The sequence below is a fragment of the Prionailurus bengalensis genome, chromosome D1 (assembly GCF_016509475.1).
Source record: "Prionailurus bengalensis isolate Pbe53 chromosome D1, Fcat_Pben_1.1_paternal_pri, whole genome shotgun sequence".
NCBI classification, from domain to species: domain Eukaryota; kingdom Metazoa; phylum Chordata; class Mammalia; order Carnivora; family Felidae; genus Prionailurus; species Prionailurus bengalensis.
The window spans coordinates 55,754,177-55,763,015 of record NC_057346.1 but is presented as its reverse complement, the minus strand read 5'-3'; the positions used below and the strand labels follow the sequence as shown (position 1 = coordinate 55,763,015).

Sequence of the window (8,839 nt, the reverse complement as noted above, 5' to 3'; positions counted from 1 at the left end):
TGGCTGTATATATATTTACAAAAAGACGTAATAAAAAGCATTGACGAGTATGTGGAGAAATTGGAACCCTAATACCCTGCTAGTTGTACTGGAAAACGAAGCAGCCTCTGTGCAAAACAATCCGGCTGTTCCTCAAACGATTAACCCTAAAGTTGCCATATGATGTAGGAATTCCACTCCTAGGAATACACGCAAGAGAAATAAAAACATATGTCCGCACGAAAATTTGCACATGGATGTTCATAACAGCATTACTCATAATGGCTACAATGTGGAAACAACCCAAATGTCCCTCAATTTATGAATGTATAAATAAAATGTGGTATCATCCATGTGAGGGAATATCATTCAGCCATAAAAAGAGGACGAGGTGCATCATCTACTACGATACAGACGAATCTTGAAAACCTCATGCCAAGTGAGAGAAGCCAGTCACCAAAATGTAAGACTCCATTTATAGGAAACGTCCAGAATAGGCAAATCTATAGACACAGAAAGTAGATTAGGGGTTGCCAAATGGTGTGTGGGGGGGAGTTGGGGGGCAGTGACTGGTAAATGAGTACAGGGTTTTAGACGGTGATGCAAATGTCCTAGAACTGATCGTGGTGATGATTACCCAGATCTGTGGACATACTAAAAACCATTGAATCACATGTTTTAAATAGGTCAACTATATGACATATGAATTATATGTCAATAAAGCTGTTATTTTAAAAAGAAGGAAGGATGAAGAGGCATTAACTGTGGACATGGAAGGGGCTGGGGCTTGGGGCACGTCTTCTAAAGTAAGGGGACTGTATGTGCAAAGGCCCTGTGGCTGGAAGCCTGGTATGTTGAAGAAAGCAAGAAAGACCAAGTGACAGGAGCTCATAGGGCAGAGGGGGAAGAGGGAGGAGAAAAGGCCGGAGGGCCAGCTGGGCTAGGTTGCCCAGGGTCTTGGGGACTATGGCATGACCTCAGGTCCACGTAGAGACAGAGGAATGCAGTTCCCACAATGGTGCAGGTGATGGCATTATGGCATGTAGTTCATCAGGCTCAGGCTATCCTGCACTTCCCTCCTCCTGACATCTTCCGTCTGCCTGGGGGACCCTAGGATAGGATGTGCATTCTGGAGGAAGTGTGGGAATCATCTGAGTCAGAAGTCTCTGCGGATGATGGGCTTTGTGGCAGAGCCAAGGTTTATGTCCCAGCTCTGTGACTGCTGTGGGGCTTTGGGCTACTTTTTCCTCTTCTTTCCTCTTCCTTCCTCTCTCTCAGAGCCCCAGTTTCTGCATCTGTATAGTAACAGCTCTTCCCGGTCTACCCTCCTGAGAGGGCTGTGGCCAGGGGGGTCCATGTGATGGCGTCCAGTGCTTTGCAAAAAAAAAAAAAAAAAAAAAATTTTAAAAACGCAGACAAAGGTCGTTGTCTATCTGCCGCCAGCTGCCTTCTTTCTGAATTCCAGGGTCCGCAGACAGTCGGCAAGGCTGCCGCACCCCCGCTCTGGGGACCATGGGTTTTTCTGAGGAGCTGGCTCTCATCCTGAGATTGGAGAGAAAGTCTCCGGCCTGCACGCTGTTCCTCCCCAGCTCCAGGGCATCGGGGTTGGGGTGGGGGTGGGGGTCAGGGAGTGGGAGAGCTGGGAGCGGACAGGCTGTGTCCATGTCCTAGGAGCTGACTAATTGAGGGCAGGGGGGAGGCCAACTGTCCTGCGAGGCAGAGCTGAGCGTGGACTCCCGGGGATGAGCAGAGTCTGGGGCTTCGGCAGCTGGAATCTGCTGGCTTGCTCTTTGAACAAACACTGAGGCCCTGTGTGCAACCTTAGAGATCATGCCTGTCTAATACAGGCTCTGGATTAGAGGCAGCTGGGGCCCGGCGTCGGGGAAGCCTTGCATAATGCCTCCCAGTCAGTCAGGGGCAGAGGAAGACAAGCTGGAAAAAGTCAGAAGGGGAAGGGGCTTGGAGGCCTTCTAATCTAAACGTCACACTGCGCGCACGGAACGGGAGCCCATAAAGCTGATCCGTGGTTAGAGGGATGGGTCCCCCCGTGGATGGAAAGATGGGCCGAGTGACCCAGGCTGCTCCCAACGTTTCTGTTGTCCTGACCCCTGAGGCCTCCTTCCCAGACCCTGGGGAGGAAGACACCAGGGGCCTCTTCCCAGTGTCCTATTTCTAGTCCTAGTCACCCCCCTTACAATCCCCTGCGATGGCCTTTCCCACCCTCTCCCCGACCCCTCCTCTCCGTTCGGTGCCTGACACGGGGCCTGCGTTCCTAGGGTCAGGCCCCGAGCCCAGGATCTGGCCACCATATATCAGCGCTTTGTGGGTCCCAAACAGAACCTGTCTCGGTCCTGGCACCACTCCCCACTCTCTAGTCTCCGTTGGTGATGGACACCATCACCCGCACGGTGCCCAAGCCAGCCACACACCTGGGGCCACCTTCCCCTGATGCCCCTTCATCTCTGAAACAGCCCCTGCCCTCGACAGGGTTCCAGTCTCCTTCTCTCTTGCCTATGTCCCTAGTGCCCTCTGAGCCTCCCCCTCATCTGCCCGCTCTGGTCCAACCTCCTCCCAGGAGCCAGAGACACATTTGGGACACACTGTTCTGATCATGCTCCTCCTCTCCTCAAAACCATCCCATGACTCCCCAGCACCCTCAGGGGAAAGCCCAGGCTCCCTAGCCTGGTGTTCAAGGCCCTTCCTCATGTTCCGCTGGTTCCTGCTGACGTGGCGAGCCCCTGTACTCCAGCCGTCTATCCTCGTTGGAGACAGACTCCCACCTGGGCTCCTGCCTCCAGACCTTGGCCCCCAGCTCGCCCTACCCAAGGCTTTCATCTCTGCTAGTCTGCCTGGCAAACACCCACCCATTCTTCAAGGATCATGTCCCCAAAGATTTCCCCACAAAGAGTCTTGACCCCTCCCTCACTCTAGGACCCTATCCCACTGTATCCTGTACAGACCTTGATCTGAGCCCCTGTGACACAAAGCTTATAGCCCTCTGCCCAGCCTGGGAGCCTCTCAGCCCAGGGACCAGATCTTATTGGGCTGGAGTGGAGAAGGGAAAGCAAGGGAGGCAGGCAGGAGGGAGAGGAGAGGAAAGGATTTATTTCAGGTTCCTGCTTAATGCCTCCTCCCCCAGGAAGACGGGCAGACGGCCTCTTGCTTGCATTTCTGCTGGTGCAGTCACTGTTACTCGGGTTCACACAGTCTAGAATGAGCCCGGGGCCCTGGAAGAGCATTTAGGAGGCACCTTGTTTTACAGATGGGGAAAATGAGGCACAGGGATGAGCAGCCCCCCTGAGTGTCATTCTACCAGATTGGAGCAGAGCCATCTGTCTGACCCCAAACCCCATGCCCATGCCCTTTCCCTGCTCCTGCTGCCTGATGTTGGCACCTCTGGGTCCTGGGAGCACATCATAAAGGGGACTCTTCAACCCGGGAGCCCCAAGCCACAGGTTCCAGCCCGATGGGGCCAGTGGGGGCCTGGGAGCAGGTGGTGGGGAAGCGGCCCGAGCCTTGCGATGCACGCACACTGGGCTGACCCCTTTCCATCTCACTCCATCTCAGCCAGCCGGGACTATTTGTGCTTGGACCCCCTGATCACAGCTTCCACCACACTCTACAGAGTGAGGCCTCTGGGGCTTGAATCCCAGCCCTGGCAAGTTGTGAAAACGCTGTCACCTCCCTGTGCCCCGGCTTCCTCCTCTTGGAAATGGATACGTTCACAAGGTTACTTTAAGGGCTGTGTGATTTCAAGGAGTTGATTGGAGCCAATCGCTCAGCAGGGCACAGGGCATTAAAGGACCCCCAGGCTGGGATTCCCTTCTCCCCTGCAGGCAGAGTTGCAGGCAGGGAATGGGGGAGGGGGACAAGGGCTGCCCCCCCCCTCCCCCACGCCTCTGCTTTGTGTCATCCCCGGGGCTGGCTCATCACAGGGCTGTGTGGCAGGCATGTTTACATTCCCGAGTACCCCAGACGACAGCGGCTGATAAGGATGTCTCTGGTCTGGGAGCCTCCGCAATGACTTTATCTCCCTAGATAGAGCTGGCTGGCCCCGGTTGGGGGACGGAGGGTGACTTCGGTTTCTGAGAAGCCTCCGAAACCATGTTTGCGCAGATGTAACTGAGTCCACCTGGTTCTGGTGGGGTTTCCCGGTCTGTCCTCCTTGACCCGGATCCTGCCCCCTGTGCCCTCCGCTGCCGCCCCCCCCCACCCCCTGTCAATCACCCTTGACCAGATTCTGGCAAGCCTGCCCAGCCTCACTTTTCTTCCTCCTGCCTCTGGGTCAATCTGGGAGCAACCTGAGGGCAGCGTCTCCTGGGGACCCATCCCTGCAGGAAGCCGGGCTTCTCACACTTGATGTCCAACCAGAACTGACCCCTTTTCAGCCTCCCTGAAGCACACTCCTCCCCTTCTCCCTTGATCAAGTCAGAGACTGGAGCCATGTCTTGGGTCTTGTCCTTTCTCCCCAGCCTCACACACCTGCACCCTTCTAAGGAACACTCCCTCTGTGCCAGGCACTTTTGTTAATCCCCGGGCTCCTGGGAGGTACTGTTATAATTCCCATCACAGAGGCTGGTGACCCGCCCAGGGGCACGTAGTTGCAAGTGACAGAGCTGGGCTCAGTGGTGGGCAGAGGACTGACTCCAGGTTTCACTGAGACATCTCGGGGGTGGGAGTGGAGTGTGGGAGGAGCTTACTTAAACCAGGCTGGGGTGGCTCACAGGTTGCCAGGGAAGCGGGAAGGCTGTTCTTGTTACAGTGCTGTGTATCTAAAACCTAAGTGCTTGAAACAAGACATTCATTTTGTTCTCAAATCTGCATTTGGGCAGGGCATGGAGGGGATAGTTCATCTCTGCCCCACTTGACATTACCTGAGATGGTTGCAGTCAGGAGCAGGAATCATTTGGAGAGTCGTTTGTGCACATGTTGAGCACTGAAGCTGGCCTAAGGTGGAGACCTTAATGGAGGCTGTTGGCCCAGAGCACCTACAGTGGCCTCTCCGGGTGGCTTGGGCTTCCTCACAATATGGCTGGTGGATTCCAGAAAGAGACAGAGACAGACAGATAGAAGCCTTATCACATTTTAAGATTTAGCCTGGGAAGTTAATGTAGTATCACTTTTGCTCTATTCTGTTCACTGAGGCAGTCACAAAGTTCTGCCCAGTGAGAAGAGGGGCAATAACCCACATCTCTTGGTGGAGAATGACAAGGCTCCAGTATGTAGAACTGGAAATCTTCCTGAGGCCACATGTTTTGGAAGGTATGCTCTGCCACAGGGACCTCCTCCTCTGACCTCTCATGACTAGTCCCAATTTCCTGACCTGAGAAGACAACTCCAGAGGCTCAGTTGATACTTCTCAACTTTGGAAGCATGGTCCTAAGTGGTGGGAGCGGGGGGAGACCATGAACCACCATTTACTCACTGTATGCTGGGCCCTACCTGGGCATAGCGGTCCACGCCCCACTATGATCCTACTTGATGGTCAATGAGGTGCCCATTCACCAGGTAAGGGAACAGAGGTTGAAAGAGGTGAGGTGACCACCCAGGCTACAAGGAGTCATCGGCAAGGCTGGAATAGAACCCAGGTCAGGTCAGTGTGGCTCCAAACGTCCTGTTCTTACCCTTGCACAAGCTGTCCCCAGGCTCAAGGTAAGGAAGGGGTGAGAGGGTGAGGGACTAATAACATGGGCTTTGGGATCAGAACAACTTGGGTTCTCACGGAAGCCCTTTGACCCTGGGCAGGTTACTGCACATCTCTGAGCCTCAATTTCCATATCTGTCCAATGGGGTCATAACCTCTATGTCAGTGAATTTCAAAACAAACCAGTGAAATAAAGTAATCTCTCCCACCAGCTTGGCACAGCCTGTGGCATGTCATAAATGAACCCGGAGCCCTCCTTACACAAGACCTGCGCATCTGTGGGCCAGAGTGGGTGGCGGCTGCCTGGGGAATGGGCATTCTGCAGCTCACCAAGGGGGAGCCCCCGGCGCCCGGTGGCTCTGTGCAGGCAACCACAGAACCACATGTGGGGTTTACCACGGTCTGGCCAAGGCCGGAAGAACAAGAAAACACATCTGATGACGGAGGGTGGGCACCTGAGGTCGGAATGGGCCTCTGTCCTTTCTGGCATCTCCAGGTCGATTCAAACAGAGTAGGAGGGCTGTGTTTCCTCATCTGGGAAATGGAGACGATCACAAGCACAAAAGCCCACCTTTTGGGGCTGCTTACCATGGGCCTGATGCAGATAGAGCAGCTCACCTTGTGAGCTCAGGGGATCTCACCCGACCCCGGCTGAGAGGGACGCTGCGGGGCAGGAGCAGCTCAGATAGAAGAGGCAGCAGGAGCGCGACCAGGCCGGTCTTTTTCACCACTCTGCTCCCAGCCTCCCCAAACACACTGCAACGAGTTCGTTGCAGGACTAGCCGAATTATGGACATGGGTATGATTTCAACATTGTAAACTGGAATGCAAACAGAGTGGGCTCAGGGACAACCTAGGCTTCGACTAGAACTGTGTTCTATGAGGCTCTCCCCACCTCCCTGACCCTGGCCTTCAGCCATGTGTCTCCACTTACCCATCTGTTTTCTGGACAGGGGGTCCTTGTGAGATGTTATATTGGCTCTATGAAAGAGAGAAAGAGAGAGAGAAGGGAGGAAGGAAAGAAGGAAGGAAGGAAGGAAGGAAGAAGGGGCGTAGAAAACCACTGAGGGGTGGACTGAAGTCCCAGGGTGGCAGGAACACTCCCCAGGGCACACAGTGGGCGCTGAGGCCCCACGTGTCCCAACGCCCTCCCCAGCCCGGTCCACAACAGTAGCCCTGGGAGCCTCCGCCCACTTCTCAGAGGCCAAGCCTCAGGCCGTCTGCTTCCTCACTCACATGGGATCTCTGACATCGGTACTTCTCAGGTCCAGGAAACCATGCTCCTGAAAGAGCCACTCAGAAGCCCCGTAATCCCCCAAGAGGAAAGGAAAGCAAAGCAAAGGACAACAAGGGAATGTTTGTATGTGCTCATACCTGCAGTTATATGCACTCATGCACACTGTGCATATCACACATGTGCAAGGCACACATTACGCACGAATCCACCTGTACACACACACTTGTAGATCTACACACACACGTGTGCACAAAGACGCAAAACACTTATTCCCCCAGGCACCCACGCACACACGCCACACCTATCCGTATTCCTACATTAAGGTGCACCTCCAAAGTACACACACGCCTTACACGAACATACACGCATGTCTCATACACGCATATGGATTACCATCAGGCACAGCATGTATTTATGCAAGAAAGCACAAATGTGCACAAACATACATACATATATATACATGTATATATATATATATATATATATATTTACACACACCCAATCAGCATACGCTTCCACGGATAAACAGATACATATATTCAATATACTTGCACCATGAAAGCGTATATATCAATGGACGCTCATGCAAACACACCCATTCCCATACAAATGTAAGTGCACATTTATGCTTCATGTCTACATAGGCATACACAGCAACACACAACACCGATACACAAGCATCTGTAGCTACACATCCCCGCGGTCCGCACATGCGTGTGCAAACACACGTGCACACACACTTGCATGCACACGTTTAAGCTCCACACTGCACGCCAAGCGTGCACCCTGCCTTTTCGGGCTCCATTGTCGCTGAGCGATCCTGCAAAGATGCAAACACCTAGTTCACTTCACCTGAAAACCCCCAGCCCCTGGGTGTGTGGGAGGGTGAGCCAGACGCCCTCCCTGCAGGGGGCACAGTGGAAAGTATGACCCAAGTTGACTTTTGCAATAAGAGCAGAGGTGAGGGTTTTTTCCACCCTGTTACCTCACTGTGTCAGGAGGTGACCAAGGCCACCACTGCTAACCCGCCTCCCATCCCCTCAAACCTCACGGGCGTTCGGGCCCAACACCAGAATTCCGTGTTTTTAGTTTTCTCAGCAATGAACTCACCAACGCCTGACTCCAATGTGCCAGGCCCTGGGCCAGGCATGCGGGGCTGAGGGAAGAGCTTGGTCTGGGCCCTCCTCGCAGGGCTCACAGTCGGGAGGAGGGGTGGGGAGGGCTCTAGGTCAAGTCCTTTAACGTGTATTCACGTGATGGCCAATTTGCCAAGTGATCGATCTTTCAAAAGACTGGTTTGCTGAACACATCACCTTATCAATTTAGCGTTACTTTTTTCTTTCTGTTCAGAAGTACACAGCAATTTTATTCGATGCATTGAAACTTGTTTTCATTTTGTCTTTGGAACAGCATCTCAAGGAATATTCAGATGTTCAAAAGCTGAGGGTCAGGGAGCGGTTTGGGTTAATAAAGGCACTTACTAGTTATAACTGGAGCAGGGCGTTCTGGAAGCCCTGTGGCATGGCAGGCCTCACGGGACCCCCGGCCCCCAGATGCATGTGACCTGTACCTGGGTTCTCACCTGGCTTCTCTGTGATCCTGGCCAGGTCCCTTCTCCTCCCTGATTCTCAGCTGCTTCACATACAAAGAGCTCATCTTTAGGGCCTCGCCGACAGTTAATGAGACCCTGGGGCTCCCTGGGACCTCCATCTCCCAGTGTGGCCTGCGTCCGGGCCCACGGGATGCAGAGGGTGCTGACTCTGTTTGGGGTGGCCTAGCCCTGCTCAGAAGTCAAAACCGTAAGTCTGCACTCACCCATACTGTGTGAACCGTGACATTTCTGGGTCCTGTCCCCAGCTCCAGGCAGAAGGGCCTAGTGTGCTGTGGGGGGCAGTGGGGGAGGAGCGTGGGGCTGCAAAGGGTGGGGCGCAACTAACTTTCCTTTCCTGGTAACACGCTCGCTCGCTAACCTCATTTCC

At 53.8% G+C, this 8,839-nt stretch overlaps 1 long non-coding RNA gene across 1 annotated transcript; it reads right to left on the bottom strand.

Moving 5' to 3' along the window:
- Nucleotides 1–435: 435 nt before the first annotated feature.
- LOC122483311 lies at nt 436–5,824 on the bottom strand. Its single transcript, XR_006297383.1, has 2 exons — nt 4,854–5,824; nt 436–1,352 (listed from the first exon to the last, which is right to left on the bottom strand). It is a non-coding gene; the product is annotated as an uncharacterized LOC122483311 (long non-coding RNA).
- Nucleotides 5,825–8,839: the final 3,015 nt, after the last annotated feature.